The sequence below is a fragment of the Xyrauchen texanus genome, chromosome 43 (genome assembly GCF_025860055.1).
Source record: "Xyrauchen texanus isolate HMW12.3.18 chromosome 43, RBS_HiC_50CHRs, whole genome shotgun sequence".
NCBI lineage: Eukaryota > Metazoa > Chordata > Actinopteri > Cypriniformes > Catostomidae > Xyrauchen > Xyrauchen texanus.
The window spans coordinates 32,240,454-32,260,702 of record NC_068318.1 but is presented as its reverse complement, the minus strand read 5'-3'; the positions used below and the strand labels follow the sequence as shown (position 1 = coordinate 32,260,702).

The window sequence follows — 20,249 nt, the reverse complement described above, 5'->3', positions numbered from 1 at the left end:
TGTATATATATATGTGATTGTGTGTGCAATTTGAGTGTGTAGTTTGTGTATGTGAGTGAGTGAGTGTGTGTGTGTGTGTATATATATATGTGAGTGAGTGAGTGTGTGTGTGTGTGTGTGTGTGTGTGTGTGTGTGTATATATATATGTGAGTGTGTGTGTGTGTGTGTATGTGTGTGTGTGTGTATATATATATATGTGATTGTGTGTCAATTTGAGTGTGAGTTTGTGTATGTGAGTGAGTGAGTGTGTGTGTGTGTGTATATATATATGTGAGTGAGTGAGTGAGTGTGTGTGTGTGTGTGTGTGTGTGTGTGTGTGTGTGTATATATGTGTGTGTACCTGCAGGTGTTGTTTGTAGCATCTTCAGGACAGTGATGGTAACAGTGACATGATAACATTCTCTCTGGAATCACAGCTGCGGTGCTTCTGCTGCTCTCTTTAGTGTCGCCCTCCGTCGCCTTCCCAGAATTCGTCAGTAACATGGTGTCCAACACATTAGCTGCAGAGAGACAAAGTCTTGTTAAAATGCTGAAAATAAATCACCAAGAGGTATAAACGAGTCTTAACGAGTCTGGAAAATTAACACGCATCCATCAAATAAATGTTATTCCTGGGACAAAATCCACAAATTCACAAAACTCACAGTTAGCTCCGCCCCTATCTGGTACCGTAACACCCTTATTCCACGACCAACCAATTCCTAATAGATCAAATCAATGCTTATGTGCGCAGGCGCGTAGTGTTTCTTTACAAAGTGACATCGCCAACTACTGGCCTGGCATGCATAGTGCAGCGTTTTTAGCCATTTTCGTGGATCCGTGTATCGGGGATCGTTTTGACAACGTTGTCGTCTGTACGCAAAACGTTTCTAAAACGCAAAGGATTTTTTTTTTTCATTTTTAGTACATCGTTGTCATGTCAAAATCGAATGCGACACTTATTTGATTAATCGGTACCAATATTTGCTTTTTGGAACTATAGATTATTGGGAAAAATATATGCCGATAGTTGCCAATATTTAAAAAAAATTCCAAATCAAGCAACCTCATCTGGTGAATCCTGTACATAAAAAAACTCTTCGTCTGGTGAATCTATAGGCTGTAAAAAGCTTCGTTTGGAAATATACTTACATATACAGCATTGTAACGAAGACAAATCTCTGTCATTTCAAAATAAGAGTCCCTGCTAAATTTCAGGCTTGTTTAAATTAAAAAGTCTTGTGCTTTTGGAATTTAATGCATTTTGCATCTTTTATTCACTTTAACATGTAGCTATGAATTGGCAAATCCATACATATGAAGCAATAAATAATCTTGTGTTTGATTGAGTGCCCAAGCGAACATGAATAGCCCATCTATAATGATTCATCCACCATGCGTGAATACGTGTCCGGCATTACGGGCTCGTGGAGGCATGCACAACAGCACCGCTATAGAAAAAACTCCTAGGGGAAACACTGTGCACACACACACACACACACACACACACACACACACCTTCAGTGACCTTTGACCCTCCTGAGTTCATGCAGGAGTCGAGACGACTCATCTATCACCCTCCCGTCCTCTTAACCCCTCGCTCACTACAAAGTGTTCATCAGCCATCCGCACACAAGAGCTCAAGATGCCAACAGTGGATTTTAACTGCATTTCCTGCACTGACTTGGGAGTGAATCCATCTGCGGGGATGTGCCGAATGGATTTAAACAATTGGAGCTTCTAACCAATACTGTCTTAGCAACTGTAGCCTTGCCGCCATAACTATGACATGTGTTTGCTATTTTCGAATGACAGCCTATTTGAGTAATGTACAGCTGACCCCGACCAAAGATTTTCCTAGTCGACTAGTCATCTTTAGTTTACGGCATTAGTCGACTAGTCGTCGCTAGTTTTCGCCATTAGTCGACTAGTCGTCGCTAGTTCACGCCATTAGTTGTCGTTAGTTTACGCCATTAGTCGACTAGTCGTCGCTAGTTCACGCCATTAGTTGTCGTTAGTTTACGCCATTAGTCGTCGCTAGTTTACGCCATTAGTCGTCGCTAGTTTACGCCATTAGTCGACTAGTCGTTGTTAGATTACGGCATTAGTCGACTAGTCGTCGCTAGTTTACGCATTAGTCGTCGTATCACTAGTCGTCATTAGTTTACGCCATTAGTCGTCGCTAGTTTACGCCATTAGTCGTCGTTAGTTTACGCCACTAGTCGTCATTAGTTTACGCCATTAGTCGTCGCTAGTTTACACCACTAGTCGTCGATTAGTTTACGCCACTAGTCGTCATTAGTTTACACCATTAGTCGTCATTAGTTTACACCATTAGTCGTCGCTAGTTTACACCACTAGTCGTCATTAGTTTACGCCATTAGTCGTCGCTAGTTTACGCCATTAGTCGTCGCTAGTTTACACCACTAGTCATCGTTAGTTTACGCCATTAGTCGTCACTAGTTTACACCACTAGTCATCGTTAGTTTACGCCATTAGTCGTCACTAGTTTACACCACTAGTCGTCGCTAGTTTCCGCATTAGTCGTCGTTAGTTTCCGCCACTAGTCGTCGTTAGTTTACGCCATTAGTCGTCGCTAGTTTACGCCATTAGTCGACTAGTCAGTTTACGGCATTAGTCGAATTAGTCGAAAAACCAGCAAGAGACTTTCTGAACATTGTGTTCATTTATAGAGAGAAATGCACATTCGGGTTGAGCCGACAGACGATGATCTCGTGATCGATGATGGTCAGAGTGATCACCAATAGCTGATGACTTTGATGATGTCAAGACAATATTTGGCTCGTTTTCCCATTAACATATTCAATTATTATTATTATTAGACTATTAATATTATCATCAAATTAATATTATGATAATTTGCCTGTAGACACACATGAACGCTTGAAGAAACACTTTATTATATTAAGTACAGATGACAGAAAAGACGTCTATGCGCATGTATGACACGCTGATTTCACAGAGGTGTGCGGTCTCGTGGAACACGCGCTTCTAAAAGGTTCTCACAAAGTGTTTATTTTGTTGGCAAGAACAGTATCGTTTATGAGTGCCACAAATGACCTCGTACACTCATATCAGGAGGTGTTTTGAGTTCAGTTCTTTATTTCCACAGAACAGTTCTTTGTGAACTCAACTCTGCAGCCTGTGATTAAATCATATAATACAAAAACACCTTCACCTCCAACCCACGGAAAAATATTATCCATGTCGTTCATGGCAATCTCCCATTCATTCCAATGGGAAGGTCTGCAGAGCTCGTCAGTGTGAGCAACCGTAACAAAGGGGGCGGAGCTTAGCAAAGTGTCATTTAGGCTCTGGAGTGTTCACGTGTTAATCCTGATGGATCAAATCAAGTCAGACAGACAGTTGTCTAATCTGATTTTTCTTTATCTAAAACAACGAGATTCATTGTTACCGCATGCACTCAAACGGTCCATCATCTGAACGTCCATGTGTGACGTCACGGCAGCATCCGGCGTGACACGATCCTGCAGCATCTTGCCAAAAAATCTCTGTTTAAAAAAAAACGACGGGACCTTTTTCCATTTCCCTATGAAAACAAACGTGTGTTATCACTGAGAGCAGCTGTTGCCGTGGGGGAGACATGACCGCGGTCACCGTAACTCTATTAACTGGGAAACACCAATCAGATTGAGCTTCAAAGGGTCCATCTGATAAAGGCAACGGTTCGATGTGCAGCAGCGGTGCGGGTCAGTGATCCAGCAGGTGTTTGAGGGGACGCGTGTGAACGGTTCTGATCCGGGACATCAGAGAGCGTTATTAAGAAAGCAACACTTTTTTATGCAGAACACAAATGAAGATTTTTAGAAGAATATTTCAGCTCTGTAGGTCCATTCAATGCAAGTGAATGGTGACCAGAACTTTGAAGCTCCATAAAGCACATAAAGGCAGCATAAAAGTAATCCATATAACTCCAGTGGTTTAATGCATGTCTTCTGAACTGATATGATAGGTGTGGGTGAGAAACAGATCAATATTAAAGTCCTTTTTTGCTAAAAAATAATTCTACACATCTGGGATGGCATAAGGGTGAGTAGATGATGAGAGAATTTTCGTTTTTCGGTGAACTATCCCTTTAAGTAATATTCCGGGTTCAATAAAATTAAGCTTGTATCAATCTAAAATCACATTAACACACATATTGTTTATGTCTTGTGTCTATACTTTTGAAACAGTATTTTAATGTTTACAGATTAAACCCCATTGACTTGCATTGGAAGTGTCTCACTGGAACACACATTTGTGCTTTTATAAAGGAAAGGAGGAACAGTATCAATATTATGCCACAACGTATCTTACGAACATTCCTTTAATACTATAATATTTGTATTCTTGTCGATTACACTACTATAAAATCCATGCTCAATTTAAAATATTGCATAATATGTCAAATTAAATAGATTGTATAACTAGAGATTTAAAAACGGACTAAACTGGCTAATATGAGATCTAAGATTATGTAACAGAAATAAAAAAATCTTATAAAATATTTTATACAATCTAGTATGCAAAATAAGGATTATTTAAATGTATAATTTAAGAATAACACATATTACCATTAATATTATTTTTGTTCCACTTGATTATACTTGATCCTCCTTCAGTTGACATTACTACAATAACACATAAAATATATATATATATATATATATATATATATATATATATATATATATATATATATATATATTAGGCAATTTATATTCTTTTATTGTGTTTTTTAACACACACACAAAAAAAATCATACATATAAATATATATATATATATATATATATATATATATATATATTTGGAAGACCCATTTGTGACCGAGCTTTAACTTCCTGTCTGATGTCTTGAGATGTTGCTTCAATATATACACATAATTCTCCTTCCGCATGATGTCATCTATTTAGTGAAGTGCACCCGTCCCTCCCCCACAACATGATGCTGCACCCCCATGCTTCACGGTTGGGATGCTGTTCTTCGGCTTGCAAGCTTCACACTTTTTCCTCCATTATGGCCAAACAGTTCCATTTTAGCATCATCAGACCAGAGGACATTTCTCCAAATAGTAAGATCTTTGTCCCCATGTGCACTTGCAAACTGTAGTCTGGCTTTATTATGGTGGTTTTGTATCAGCGGCTTCTTCCTTGCTGAGCCTTTCAGGTGATGTCCATATAGGACTGGTTTTGCTGTGGATCTAGATACTCGTCCACCTGTTTCCTCCAGCATCTTCACAAGGTCCTTTGCTGTTGTTCTGGGATTGATTTGCACTTTTCACACCAACTACGTTCATCTCTAGGAGACAGAATGGGTCTCCTTCCTGAGCGGTGTGATGACTGTGTGGTCACATGGTGTTTATACTTGCGTACAGATGAACGTGGCACCTTTAGGTGTTTGGAAATTGCTCCCAAGGATGAACAAGACTTGTGGAGGTCCACATTTGTTTTTATGAGGTCTTGTCTGATTTCTTTTGCTTTTCCCATGACAAAATAGTTTGTGGACCTCTGAATTTGAAGGATCTGGAGAGGATGGAGGAAAGATCTCAGATCTCTTGCCAGGTGTTCTCCAACCTCATTAGGCATTATAGGAGAAGACTCGTATTTGATAAAAAGTACTACACCCTTATTTTTAAACGACAGCATCACCAAATTAGCCAATATACTTATTAAAATAAGCAAAGGGCGGAGAATGCATAGACCTTTTGAATTCCTGATATCACAATTCTGCGGAAATGTGCAGTTTTTCATTCTACACGTTGTCTGGGGATGATAAGATGCATTTTATTATTTGCATTAAGCTTTGTTTTGTGTTTTTGTTTTCCCCTGCTGTCAAATATGATACTTCTACATAAGAGCACTAATCTGTCCAAAACAGAGAAACGCTGGTCAACTGCAGTGAACAACAGTACCACAACCAGAACAATGGACTGTCTGAGCAGTTCCAGTGAAGAACAGAGACTCTTTGAGGAGCGAGACCTCTCGGGTCCCCAGGGTCCAGGGCCACAGGTGTAGCTCATGTGGGGGCCGCCGCTGAACTCCCACATTTGACGGTTGATCGGGTTCTGTTTGGAGGAACATGATCCATATCCGGTCATGGAGCCATGCAGCTCCCCTCGCTGAGAGTCATTCCCGTGCTGCTCAGATTCATTCCCGAAGCTCATCTGTGATAGATCTGCCAGTGTAGCATCGGGAACGCTGAACGTCTGCCGCTCGTGTGTTGTGACAAAAGCAAACACGCCTCAAGTGTGTTTGAAAATCAATACGTCTTGTTAATTCAAAGCTTTTTTGTCATCATTATCTATGACTCTTTTAAAGAGCTCATATCATGGAAAACTGGATGTTGGTGTCGTTTTAAAATACAAGAGTTTGATGTTTATGTGACAATCATAATAATCAGAACTCAAAAACTTCCTCCCCCGTTAATCCTATTCATTAATTGAATTTAAAGTTAGTGTATGTCAATTCTGCACCACTAGCGGCAAACTGAATTGAAATCTTTTTAAGTATTTTGATTTATCAACGCTGGCTCAACCAATGGCATGAATTTGGGGTGGGGTCACCAGTTTGGTCGACCAATGGCCAATGAGGGAGAGGGAGTCTTTGATACTTGTTGCAATTTTGTTAGGTTGAAAAATAGTTTATTGTACAAAAAGTAACAACAAAAAAGTCCTTAAAATCCAACATTAAAATATATTTATTTTATTAATAAACAAAAATGTAAATACTTGACTGAAACTAAAAATTATTACTGTAAATTACCATTAGGAATGACTAAATAAATAACTATATAACTATATATATATAAAAATGTTGGCTTCAACAAATTAAAATATATATATTGTACAAATCTAAAGATTTATAATATAACAAAATTAGAAAATTTGTATTATTTAAAAAATATATATTTAAATTTTATAGATAATTAAGTATTTTAAATAATAATTATTGTTTAGAATGACAATAATATTAAAAATGTTCAACATTTTCAACTACAATATACTGTAAATACACACACACACACATACACACACACACACACACACACAGTTGTGTTGTTGTTTTGCCGGTCTTGGCAGAAATGATCTTTTCGCAAATATTGCATTGTACACTGTTGGCATTGAGCCTGGTGAAATGTAGCCTCACTTTTGATCTTTTCCACATCTATCACATGTATGGGGGTTGAAACACATACACACTACAGCCTCACATGTGAGCCGCATCTCTGGCCGTAAACTAGTATTTTTCCTTCATGCCTAAATGCAGCCAATCACTGACACTTTTAGATTTGGGCACATCTAGCAGGCTACATGCTTACCACTGACATTGACGAGATTAACCCCTTAGGTATCGAAATTTGGTACCGAACGACAAGACATTTTATGATACTCGATTGTTTAGAGGCAATTCGGTCGGTGCCTAAAACGTATCAAACTCGATACCCAGCCCTATTCTCCATGTCTGTCAGGTTAGAAGAGGACTATCAGTGGTCAGCCATTTACAAAGTCAAAGCTTTTTTATTGGCAGTCCTGGGTACAATGACATTCATTGGTGCTTCTTGCAAAACTGAGACGACATGTATGTGGAAAGAAAGCAAGACAAATAGGGAGCGACAGACAGCAAATTTACATAAGCTTACACACAAAAAAACAATGTGCATTGAGAATATGTAGTGCAAACGTGTATAGAGCAGGACTAGCCAACCCCGCCACTGGAGAATATGTAGTGTAATGTATATGTAAAATGAGTATGCATATATGCACTCATATATTAATGCGTAATGCAAATATGTATATAAATAGTAGCAGTATGTTGCACCAGTTGCAGGATGAACAGAAATAAAAAGGTTGATGTAAGTGCTCTGATATGAGTGATACATTATATTAAGTGTGTCAATTATTCTTTGAACTGTGACGAGCAGCTGTTGTACGGTGAGAATGGATTCAACAGCACACCTGTAGAAACTTATCAGTGTTCCTCAGATGTCTGATGAAGTGAAGATGTCGGTGAGCTTTCTTGATGGCAGTCTTTACATGCTCAGTCCACATGCGGGTAGAAGTGAGTTTGACCCCAAGAAATGTAAAACTGTTCACCCTCTCAACAGCATCATCTCCTATGTAGATGGGTGCATGCACTGTTCCCTGTTTCCGGTAATCAATAACCAGCTCTTTTGTTTTGCTGATATTGAGAGCAAGGTTGTTACTCTGCACCACTCATTTACAGGTCTCTCCAGAGATGTTCGATTGGGTTTTAGTCCGGGTTCTGGCTGGGACATTCACAGAGTTGTGCCTTGGCTGTGTGCTTGGGGTCATTGTCCTGTTGGAAGGTGAACCTTCAGCTCAGTCTGGGGTCATTAAGGATATCTCTGTATTTTGCAGCGTTCAGCTTTCCTTCATCCCTGACCAGTCCCCAGTCCCTGCTGCTGAAAAACAACCCCACAGCATGATGCAACCACCACCATGCTTCACCGTTGGGGTGGTATTGCGCAGGTGATGAGCGGTGCCTGGTTTCCTCCAGACATGATGCTTTGAATTGAGAACAAACAGTTCAATCTTGTTTCTCACAGTCTGGGAGTCCTTTAGGTGCTTTAAGTGTCTTGCATTGAGGAGAGGAGTCCGTCTGGCCACTCTGCCATAAAGTCCAGATTGGTGGAGTGTTGCAGTGATGGTCGTCCTTCTGCAAGTTTCTCCCGTCTCCACACATGATCTCTGGAGCTCAACCAGAGTGACCATCAGGCCCTTCTCCCCCGATTGATCAGTTTGGCCAGGCGGCCAGCTCTAGGAAGAGTCCTGGTTGTTCCAAACTTCTTCCATTTATGGAGGATGGAGGCCACTGTGCTCTTGGGAACCTTCAGTGCAGCCGAAATGTTTTTGTAGTCTTCCCCAGATCTGTTCCTCGACACAATCCAGACAGAATTGTGAGCTCTGCAGGCATTTGACCTCATGTCTTAGTTTTTGCTCTGATATGCATTTTCAGCTATAATACCTTATATCGACAGGTGTGTGCCTTTCCAAATCATGTCCAATCAGTTGAATTGTCCACAGGTGGACTCTAATCAAAGTGTAGAAACATCTCAAAGATGATCCAGAGAAATGGGATTCTGAGCTAAATCTCAAGTGTCATAGCAAAGGGTCTGAATACTTATGCCAATGTGATATTTAAATTTTTCCTTTTTAATAAAAGTACTTGGGAATGCACAGTTAAACACCACATTTTTCATTTCAAAAGGAAAAATGGGGTTATTTTAAGTAATAATAATTCTATAATACCATCCAAAAAAAAAACAAAAGTGCCACTAAATTGAATTGTAATCTGTTTGAGTATCCTAATATTTGAACATCGGCTCAACCAATGCCAATAGTTGCCATCCAGTGAATAACACGGAATAAACAGTAATTTTTTGCAATTCTGTTTGGTGCCGTAAGTGGTGCAGAAATTAAACACTTCACTTTTAAACATTTAAAATGGCTCATTCAGAAATATAGAAGAAACATATAGAAGTCTTAAAGGTACAGTAGCAAAAACCATCTGTTTGATTGCAAGGGTCAGAGAGGAGCCGCCAAATAGTCATGAAAAACTAAAGATTAATGTTTTTAGGGCAAAAGACAACTAACATGATAAGTAGACTTAAGTGTGGAGTAGGATGTGAATCCTGTAAATTAAACGCTTGTTACTGAAAACCTGTGAGTCGTCTTTGGCAGGAACTGTGCACCCTTGAAAGCACCTGCGCTGCAATCAGAGGAGAAGACAGACACACACGATCTGTGCCAAACATAGTGAGCTCCCTTTCTGTCAACAGCCTAAATAGGCAGCTACCTTCTGAGGCCACGTCCACACTTAATGCCGATTTATACTTGTGCACGTCAGGCTACGGCGTTGGTTCGATGAAGATCTTCAAAAATGTAACTGAGCTTGCGTCGACACAGACCACAACAGCTGGTACACTTTAACAAGAGACCGCCCCCCAGTATTATAACAAGGATTGGGTAGTGTCGCATTTTATCCAACTTTTTTTAATTTTTTTTTTATTAATATTATTTCTCCCAATTTGTAATGCCCAATTCCCACTACTTAGTTGGTCCTCGTGGTGGTGCGGTTACTCACCTCAGTCCGTGTGGCGGAGGACGAGTCTCAGTCGCCTCCGCTTCTGAGACCGTCAATCCGCGCATTTGATCACGTGACTCGTTGTGCATGACACCGCGGAGACTCGCAGCATGTGGAGGCTCATGCTACTCTCCACGATCCACACACAACTCACCACACACCCCATTGAGAGAACCACTAATCACCACCATGAGGAGGTTACCCCATGTGACTCTACCCTCCCTAGCAACCGGCCCAATTTTAAAAGTCTTAAAGGGACAGTTCGCCCAAAAATGAAAATTCTCTTATCATTTGCTCATTCTTATGCCATCCCAGATGTGACTTTCTTTCTTCTGCAGAACACAAATGAAGGTTTTTAGAAGAATATTTCAGCTCTTTTTGTCCATACAGTGCAAGTGAATGTGTGCAAAATTTTGAAGCTCCAAAAAAACACATAAAGGCAGCATAAAAGTAATCCATACGACTCCAGTGGTTTAATCCATGTCTTCAGAAGTGACTTGATAGGTGTGGGTGAGAAACAGATCAATATTTAAGTCATTTTTACTATAAATGATCCTCCCTGCTCAGTCAGGTTGCACTTTAACACATTCTTCTTCTTGTGTTTTTAGTGATTCACATTCTTCATGCATATAGCCCCCTACTGGACAGGAAGAGGAATTTCAAACAAAAAAAATAATCTGTTTTTCAACCACACCTATCATATCACTTCAGAAGGCATGGATTAAACCACTGGAGTCGTATGGATTACTTTCATGCTGCCTTTATGTGCTTTTTGGAGCTTCAAAGTTCTGGTCAACATTCACTTGCATTGTATGGACCAACATAGCTGAGATATTCTTCTAAAAATCTTCATTTGTGTTCTGCAGATGAAAGAAAGTCACATCTGGGTTGGCATGAGTAAATGATGAAGTTTCATTTTTGGGTGAACTGTCCCTTTAAGAGAAGTGCACAAAATACTCCGAAAATTCATATTTTTGGACATCAACACAGTGCCAGAAGTTTCTAAGATTGCCTTAACTGACCAAAATCCCCCAAGCAGGCATCCGAAATCTAGTGAAACATTTTAACGGCACACACAAGCACCCCTCCAGCCGCCCATCATCATCACAGCAGATCTGTGTGACGTCGTTCAGGAAGGAAAACTCCTCTGCGTTCGACTCGGTGAAGGTCTCGCAGTTCTGATGACGTCGTCTCTCTCATTGTGCTCGTCTACAGATAACAGAAGCAGTTTCACTCCCACTCGAGTCCTTGACTCTGTTTTCGTCTTATCAAGAGCTGAAATGCTTCAAGAGTCCAACAGCACCTGCTCGAGCACAGGTGGAGCGTTTCAGCTCACCGTCTATTAGCAGTTATACCGACAACCTGGCAAATAGTTGCTGCTGTCACATATATCCTGGATGCTGATTGGTCAATATAGCGTTGTAGTCATGCTAGAATCAAGTCTGTTAGAATGAGTCAAAATCACAAACTGATTTTTATCAAATCAAAATAAAATCACTTTATGGTGAAAAATCTTTTGGTCATTTTATGGTCAAAATTTGCCATCTTCCTGTTTCCATGGAAACGGCCTTGTATGGATAATAATGGTGTGCGTGATGATGTCATGCCTAAAAAAACACTTTGTGGTATAAGTTCTGGTTTAGCGCAACAGAAATCTGCCCTGATGCTGTTTCCATTCAGAAATGTGTTTATCGCTAATTCACCTCCCAGAGGTCACTAATGTTTTCCTCCGATGTTTTGGGTCAAATGGAGATTATTGAGACAGTGAAATTAGTCACTTTACTGTCACTTTAATGAACAAATAAATTGCAATTAAAATGGAGCAGTTTCTGATGGGACTGTAATATCGGTCCTGATGCTGCGTCTATCGCTGGTTGCCGTCGGTTATGACCTGAAAGCGGATCGTCATGACCATGTTTAAGCTGCAACCTGCCGACTGAAGTATTGGAGAAACTTTCGGTCTCAGTATCAGGATCATCATGGATGTGTTTATGATGTGTGACAGATATTAAAGAAACATTGATGCGTGTAATATCCGTGTTACATACATGATACATTCCTGATCATCGAATCTAAAGCATCACAAATGCATCATGTCCCGCAGATTTCTCCAGCAACTTCTAATGACCCACTGAACTTGATCATCATCTACAATTAATTTAATGCCATAATGTAAATTTACGTTTTCTGAAGAAGCAGTAAATGTGATCCGAGGAAAAGATGGTTCGATTTAAAGTATTTAAATGTTTTATAATGTTCAAAAGCTGATTTTCTGAAAGTGAACTCAGCATTGGACAAATAGTTCAGATAGTTTATAATCTTGAGAAAGGTCTAGAACATTCTGAGTCATTCAGACGACTTTATTCATCTACAGAACAGAGTACGGCTCATTTAAGTTTGTGTAAAGGAATATATAGGTCTAAAAATATTTTTTCGTTTGGTAATTATTATTTTTAATTTACTGCTTTTTTCGTTTGGTAATTAATTTAATACAGGGGATTTTGTCGGCATTTTTTCAAAACTAAAACGAAACAATAATTTAATATAATTGGGCTGTAAGCTTTTCTCCAATATTGTGTATTTATTTTGTATTTAAAACATGTTTGTGCACAGAAATTATGTGTTTTGTATTGTGGGATAATTCAGTGACTGCCGTCTATTATTTTGAACAGCGTGTAAAAGCAACTTTAATAAATAAACTGATGATTACTGCGATTAAATTAATCACAAACAGTGTTAATTCATTTGTTCTCCTTGTACTTGTTGATGACCGGTGCATGATACGAGATATTTGTGTTGCACTCCTGGAAGTGTCACGTTTGCAGATCGGATCCATCTGCCATAAAGATCAATCCATAATCACGTCCAATATATTAACTTTCAATACTGTCGTCATGGTAACACATGCTAACGATTGGGGCAAACTCTGTCAAGTGACACTATATTTTTGCATTAATGCCAATTTTCTTGACAAAAAGTGTTTCAAAACCAGTTTATGCGCTAGAGTTAAACGGAAAAATATGATGTCGACACTTTTGCAATTATTAACGTTTCCATCAGCTTTATTTTGATGCACTAAAACTTTTTCCGCAAAACATCCATGGATGCAAACGTAGTTTATAACATAACGATGCATTATAACGCTTGTATTACAGACCCGCCTACATTTACATCATTATTTTAATATGATTCACTTGCACAGTAGCTCACCCGATAAGTGTTGAACTTTGGACTTGGAAGACAGCGGTTCGAGACCATTCAAGAACGCAAGTGACAGAAGCGACACGAGATGAAACAGTTGCTTCAGAAATGTGTTGTTCATGTCACATTTTGTTTTAAGACACTATCGGTTAGGTTTAGGTGTTAGTTTAGGGTAAGGATGTCTGTTTTGTTCGCCTCTCATTTGTTAGGGAGTAACGTTTTACTCGTTAAATCGTTAAAATATTTAGCTTTAAAACATCGTCGCATTTCACTGGCTTTTGACGCCCCCCCCACTGGACATTTCACTGGGAAACTGCAGCCAAACCTGTAACAAGGCACGTGATTTCCTTTTGCAAAATGTTGCCACGGTCACAAAATTATCGTGAGATCAGGCTGGCTAGAAAACATGATACACTAACAGAAATGACGTTTCAATGAAAATTCTGTGATCATTTACTCACCTCACGTTGCTTCAAAACCATCTGTTGAACACAAAAGAGATGTTAGGGAGAATGTTCTGTTTCAGTCACTATTCGCTTTCATTGTGCACACAAAAGATGTAATGAAAGTGAATAGTGGCTAATATTTAGACTAGCATCTCCTTTTTGTGTCATACAGGTTTAAAACAACATGGGGCTGAATCTTAATTTTTGGGGTGAACAATCACTTTTACCTTAGTTGACATGTCAGGGACTAGATCTTCTAGTGTAAGCATGACACTTCTTGAATTTACTTCAATAATGCTTTAAAAATAAAAGTTAGAATGAAAACAAGGAGTTTGCGTACAGTAGTTTTGTGTTTGTTATCTCAGCTCTGGCCTTGATTGTGCTATAAAACACCGAAGGCACAAATTTCCCTCTTATCAGTTGACCGGGCATGAAATAAACATGATAAATTTCTTTCGCAAATGTCTCTGATAGCACCAAACGGCCCTGGACGGATTATGATTGGCAAAGTACCTGGGGCCAATTATCTCCAAGGACCCCCCTCCACCCAACAGTAGTGTATTGAGGGTCGGGGGTGGGGTAGGGGGTGCAGGCTTGGTGTTCATTGTTCATGCCCAAAAGTTGATGAGCGTGGGGGTGGGGGTTGTTCGTTGTTCATGCCCAAAAGTTGTCAGGGTGGGGGGGGTGGGTTCGTAGTTCATGCCCAAAAGTTGTAGAGTGGGGGGGGTGTGTTTGTTGTTCATGCCCAAAAGTTGTAGAGTGGGGGGGGGGGGTGTGTTTGTTGTTCAAGCCCAAAAGGATTTTCAAGCAGTGGAGGGATCGCAAACTAGATCGGCAGCCTTAAAGTCCAGGGCACCCCTGGGCAGTCAAGGGCCCCCTGGTAGTTAAGGGCCCCTCGGCACTGGCCCCATTGGCCCAGTCGGTAATCGTCCCTGCAAACAGCTGATATTACACGTATATGATCCACAGACGCTGGGATGATGCCATTCAAATGAGATTTAGGAAACATGCCAAGTTAAAATACTGGCTTCTCCGAAAACAACGCTACAGCCAGTATATTCTACTTTGAAATGCCCGCCCCTGTGTTTTGGCCTGTGTGATCCCGCCCACTGCCCATTTCCCAATAGTTTTTCGGCACCCCGAGTTGGGATGCAGCCATGGAAGCCAGCAATACATCTATCTAACATTGACACATTAATTTACATGAGCTGGTTTATAATTTGCAAACAATAAAAACACTGCAAACGTATACATTAGCTGATCAACTGGCAGTGTAAGGCTCGTCGCTTGCCATTGTCAGTGTGCTCGTTCCTGTTGCGTGCCCTCAACCTGGCAACCCGCGTGAGCTTCGAGTCTGGGGAGGAGGGGGCGGGGGAGAATTTGGACTGCAGTACCCATTTTAAACACTTGATGTCAATGTTACATATTGCTCCTTTAAAGTAAGACACATTGTACAGCAGAACTTTGTTCAATAACAACAGCGTGTCGAGTCTTTGTGTGCGAGTTACAGCAGCTGAGACAGTAAATCCAGTGTAAAAGCTGCACCAGCTGCGAGGTATTTCTGATTCAAAGCAACACGCAGGGGCTTCGATTATTTTAGATGAGGGTGAGCAGCATGTGTCGATGTGTGTTCATCTGTATTTGTGTGTGGTCTGTGTGAAAGTTGAATTGATTTAACAGCCTGACGCCCAACTGCGTGTTTAACAAGTGTATGTCAGTAGATCACTTTTCCACATCTGAAATGCCTCACCAAAGAGAGAAAACCCAAAACCAACAGAAGAGAGATGGCAGACTTTAGTACATTTAGTTTGAACCTGTAAATTAAACCACAAACTATTATCTCGCAATAATCAATTTTACCGCAGAACTACTTAGAATAAGAAAGAAATGACTCGCCAATCAGAATGGCGTGAGATATTTAAGTCTTGCTTTCAGAGAAATGGTACAAAATTTGGTGGAGTTCATGAGTGAAACCAGAACAAACTATTTCCCAAATGGAGAAGAAAAATAAACTTGCTTTCCCTTTGAATCAAGATTTCTTTTCTCACCAAATTGGCAAGATTGCGCATTAAAAACATGCATGCCTCACCACGGTGTATAAATAAAAGCACAACCAATGGCAGAGAGACCGCAGACTCATGTTTATATACATGTTGAACCAAATATATAATCCCTTAATGACCAATTTTACCCCCAATATTGTGACACTTGTCAGATTGCACAAAAGCAGCAATCACCTGTTGAATAAAAAACCGAATTCCTCTAATAAAAGCATATTTTTATGGGTAGTTGACACAAAATGCTCATGGTAAGTGGACATTACCTGCGGCGTGACATGCTAAACTATCCATTTTAAACAGCCTTTAGCCCATTAGTTGAGAGAATGCATTGAAAAGACATTTAAAGGTTTATTTGTCACATTGCGGGACTCTTTAAAAGGCCAAAAAGTGATTAAAATGGAGATTTATATGATTGAAGAGTCACACTTTCCCTTATACATTCCTGCACATTTTAACTTGAAATAGTGATGTTGATGTTTTGCGTCAACTACCCATGTATGCATTAAACAGAATGCATTTTATAGCTCTCTCCAGCACATATTTTGGCAAACGCAGCAATGCACTTCTGGCACCTGTCCGACAAATATTCTAAACACGAAACACAGCGCGCAGCGACACAAACAGGCATGAGTCTTATAACGGCATGCATACATAGATTTATCCTTCACAGACGGACAAAGATCGCTGTAAACACAACCCGCTAACTGCAGAAAGTTCATGCCTGATACTCACCCTGAGCGGACGAGTGCAGCGTCATCAGACCCATCAGACCCATCAGAACCAGCAGTCGCGTCCACCGCGTTCCCGTCCAAACATGTAGCTCCATCCCTGAGACTCAAGCCGCCCGCGCGTGTCGCCCGCCTCAGAAACACACACAGCTCTGTCCACAGTTAGTCCACACTGATGGCCGGGCTGTGATGAGAAAGAGAGAGGGTGAGAGAGAGAGGGTGTTACTCTGTGTTTGGGACATCCCCTTCTCTCCGGACACCTTGTGGAGAGACAATAAAAGCAGCAGCTGATCAGCCCCCAGTGGCCCCTCCTCAAAGCTCATGCACAGGGGAGGGCCGCTGCAGAAAGGAGGCCAGGGGCAGGAGGAGGCTCAGTGACTGCCCCCCAAAGACACAATTACAGAAAATCTGCCCCAGAGCTTGGCGGGCCGCCCCTGAGATCAGTCATGTGACCAGGCTAGTCTACACCGCACTGACCCAACAGCAACACATACAGACAACAGTGTTAATTTAGGTTTGGATTGTTTTATTAACACAACTTTGGTTAAAATGTGATTAGTGCATAATCCACAATCTACAAAATTCTGGGTGGTTGCCAGTGTTTCTATGCGGTTGCTAGGGTGGTTGTCAAAGTATCACTATGTGGTTGCTGGGGTGTTCTGAGTGGTTACTAAGGCATTGCTACTGTATGCAGTTGCTAGGATGTTCTTGGTGGTTGCCAAAGTGTTGCTTTGCGGTTGCTAATGTGGGTTGCAAAGTGTTGCTATGCATTTGATAGGGCATTCTGGGTGGATGGACAAGTGTTGCTATGCAGTTGCTAGGCCATTCTGGGTGGTTGCCAAAGTGTTGCTATGCTGTTGATATGGCGATCTGGGTGGCTGCCAAAGTGTTACTATGCGGTTGCTAGGGCATCCTGAGTGGTTGCCAAAGTGTTGCTATGATGTTACTAGAGTGGTTGCCAAAGTGTTGCTATTCGGTTGCTAGGGCATTCAGGATGGTTGCCAAAGAACTGCTATGTGGTTGCTTGGGCATTCTGGGTAGTTGCCAGAGTGTTGCTATGGAGTTAATAGGTAGGTTGCTGAAGTGTTTTTATCTGGTTACTAGGGCATTCTGGGTGGTTGCCATAGTGTTTCTTTGTGGTTGCTAGGGTGCTTGTCAAAGTGTTGCTATTTAGTTGCCAGGGTGTTCTGGGTGGTTGCCACTGTGCTGCTATGTGATTGCTAAGGTGGTTGCCAAAGTGTTGCTATGCAGTTGATAGGGCATTCTGGGTGGTTGCAAAAGTGTTGCTATGCAGTTATAGAACTGGGGTGGTTGCCAAAGTGTTGCTATGCAGTTACCAGGATGGTTGCCAAAGTGTTGCTATGCAGTTACAGAACTAGGGTGGTTGCTAAGGTGTTGCTATGCAGTTGATAGGGCGTTCTGGGTGGTTGCCAAAGTGTTGCTATGCAGTTACAGAACTAGGGTGGTTACCAAAGTGTTGCTATGCAGTTACAGAACTAGGGTGGTTGCCAAAGTGTTGCTATGCAGTTGATCGTGCGTTCTGGGTGGTTGCCAAAGTGTTGCTATGCGGTTGCCAGGGCATTCAGAGTTGTTCTCAAAATGTTGTAATGGGGCTAATGAAGTTGTTGCCACAGTGTTGATACGTGGTTGCTAGGGCAGACTAGTGATTGCCAGTGTTTTGCGAAACGGTTGCTAGAAAACAGATAGGTGGTTGCTTACTGGTCCAACAAAACATAAGAACAAACAGTTCAATTTTTACATTTACTGAAGAAAATGTGAGTGGTATATGCCCGGGTAAAACTCAGGTTGCTATGCATTGCTACGGTGTTCAGGGTGGTTGCTATGTAGTTGATTACTGTTCCCAATCAAAAGAGTCAAAAGTGTGTGTTTATTTCACCTGTTTTATCATGTGCCAGGAGAAAATCATAACTGATCTCTAAGCAATATCACACCTCTCCTCAATACTACTAGTCAAACCTGACTTACTAATCATAGATCAACATTGTAAATCACAAGTAAAAGCAAAATCTTAGTAGTTCAAGGCAAAATTCTGCATTTAGTTTGACATCAAAACATCAGTCGCAGTGCTGTAAATAGTTCTTGCTGTGGGGCTGGTTAAGCATTTCCTCTTCGGGGTACTGGCAGGTGATTGACGGCTCATTATGGGTTGGTTAAAGAACACAAAGCAGCCGGTGAAAACACACAACAGCAGAAGCGGCGCATGACAAAAGCCATTCACACGTCAGGTGATTGTGAGACTCACCTCGAGGCCACGACACGCCCCCTCTCGCCCTAATCTCCTGTGAAAACTCACCCGAACCCACCAGTCAAAGATTCACGGTCCGCTACAACTTAAGCCGATTAACTGCACCATTTCAGAGATTACATCAAGACAACAGGAATTTCACATGAGAAATTACTGGAATGAATGTTTGAGAAACTTCACACGTCAGACCCAGTGAGGTCAAACTCACGGATACTCCTGCTAATAGTTAGTGAGAGAGATTTATCTCATCCAGCAGCGTTTGTGCTCCAGACAAGAATGATGTTGAGGAGAGGTGTACTGGAACGTTCCAGATCACACGAATCATTTTCACCTGAAAACGTCCCATAGACTTGCATTGAAAGGGACTGCAGTCAGATCTAGAGAGCAGACTATCACAGAGAACTGATTTGTAACTTTAGTGTTTGTCGTGTACCGCTGTAACCCTGCTTTCCACTAGCTGAACTGAGATGAATTGATTAACTCTATTGAGATGAGAGAGAGTGAATGTCCTTAACTGTGAGATGAATCACTCGTCCTGCTGTGTCTCCCTCACATCTCCCTCCAATGCTCCACATTTTCCTCTGTTCTCTGGCCACGCCGGCGCTCCACAGAACTCTGGAGGTGTGTGTGTGGCTATACTTTAAGGACAAGCACATACCCAAATGATCTACATCTGACAACGCCTCTCTTTGGGGACATTTAGCATTGCTCATTACTACCATAGCGTGCAAAACACCATCAAGAATAGAATTGATGCATAATAAATTATTTCTAACGCACCTACTGATAACATCACTTATTTTTGGTACTTATTAACACAAGCTAACAATAAACAACACTTTAAAAGTGTTTTAACCTTAGTTAACATTAATTTTAACACATACTAATACATTTTTAAAATCAAAAGATTGTTAAAATTATTGATGAAAATATTTAATTTTGACTCCAGTCAGGTCTCCTAAGCAACCAAATTGGCCGGTTGCTAGGGAGGGTAGAGTCACATGGGGTAACCAAATTGGTCCGGTTGCTAGGGAGGGTAGAGATGGGGTAACCTCCTCGTGGTGGTGATTAGTGGTTCTCTCAATGGGGCGTGTGGTGAGTTGTGTGTGGATCGTGGAGAGTAGCATGAGTCTCCACATGCTGTGAGTCTCCGCGGTGTCATGCACAACGAGTCACGTGATCAGATGCGCGGATTGACGGTCTCAGACACTGAGGCGACTGAGATTCGTCCTCCACCACCCGGATTGAGGCGAGTAACCGCGCCACTACGAGGACCTAGTGAGTCATTCCAAATTGGGGAGTAAAAGGGGGTAAAATTATTAAAAATTATTATTATTTATTTTAAAGTCACTTCCATCAGTTTAATTTCCAGCATAGAATTCTAATAAACACAATAGAGAATCATATATTACACTGTATATAATACACACAATATATAT

At 41.0% G+C, this 20,249-nt stretch overlaps 1 pseudogene; it reads right to left on the bottom strand.

The window, feature by feature from the left end:
- The window catches only part of LOC127635608 (bone morphogenetic protein receptor type-1B-like), a 134,948-nt pseudogene that overhangs the window by 28,286 nt on the left and 86,413 nt on the right, over window positions 1-20,249 (bottom strand).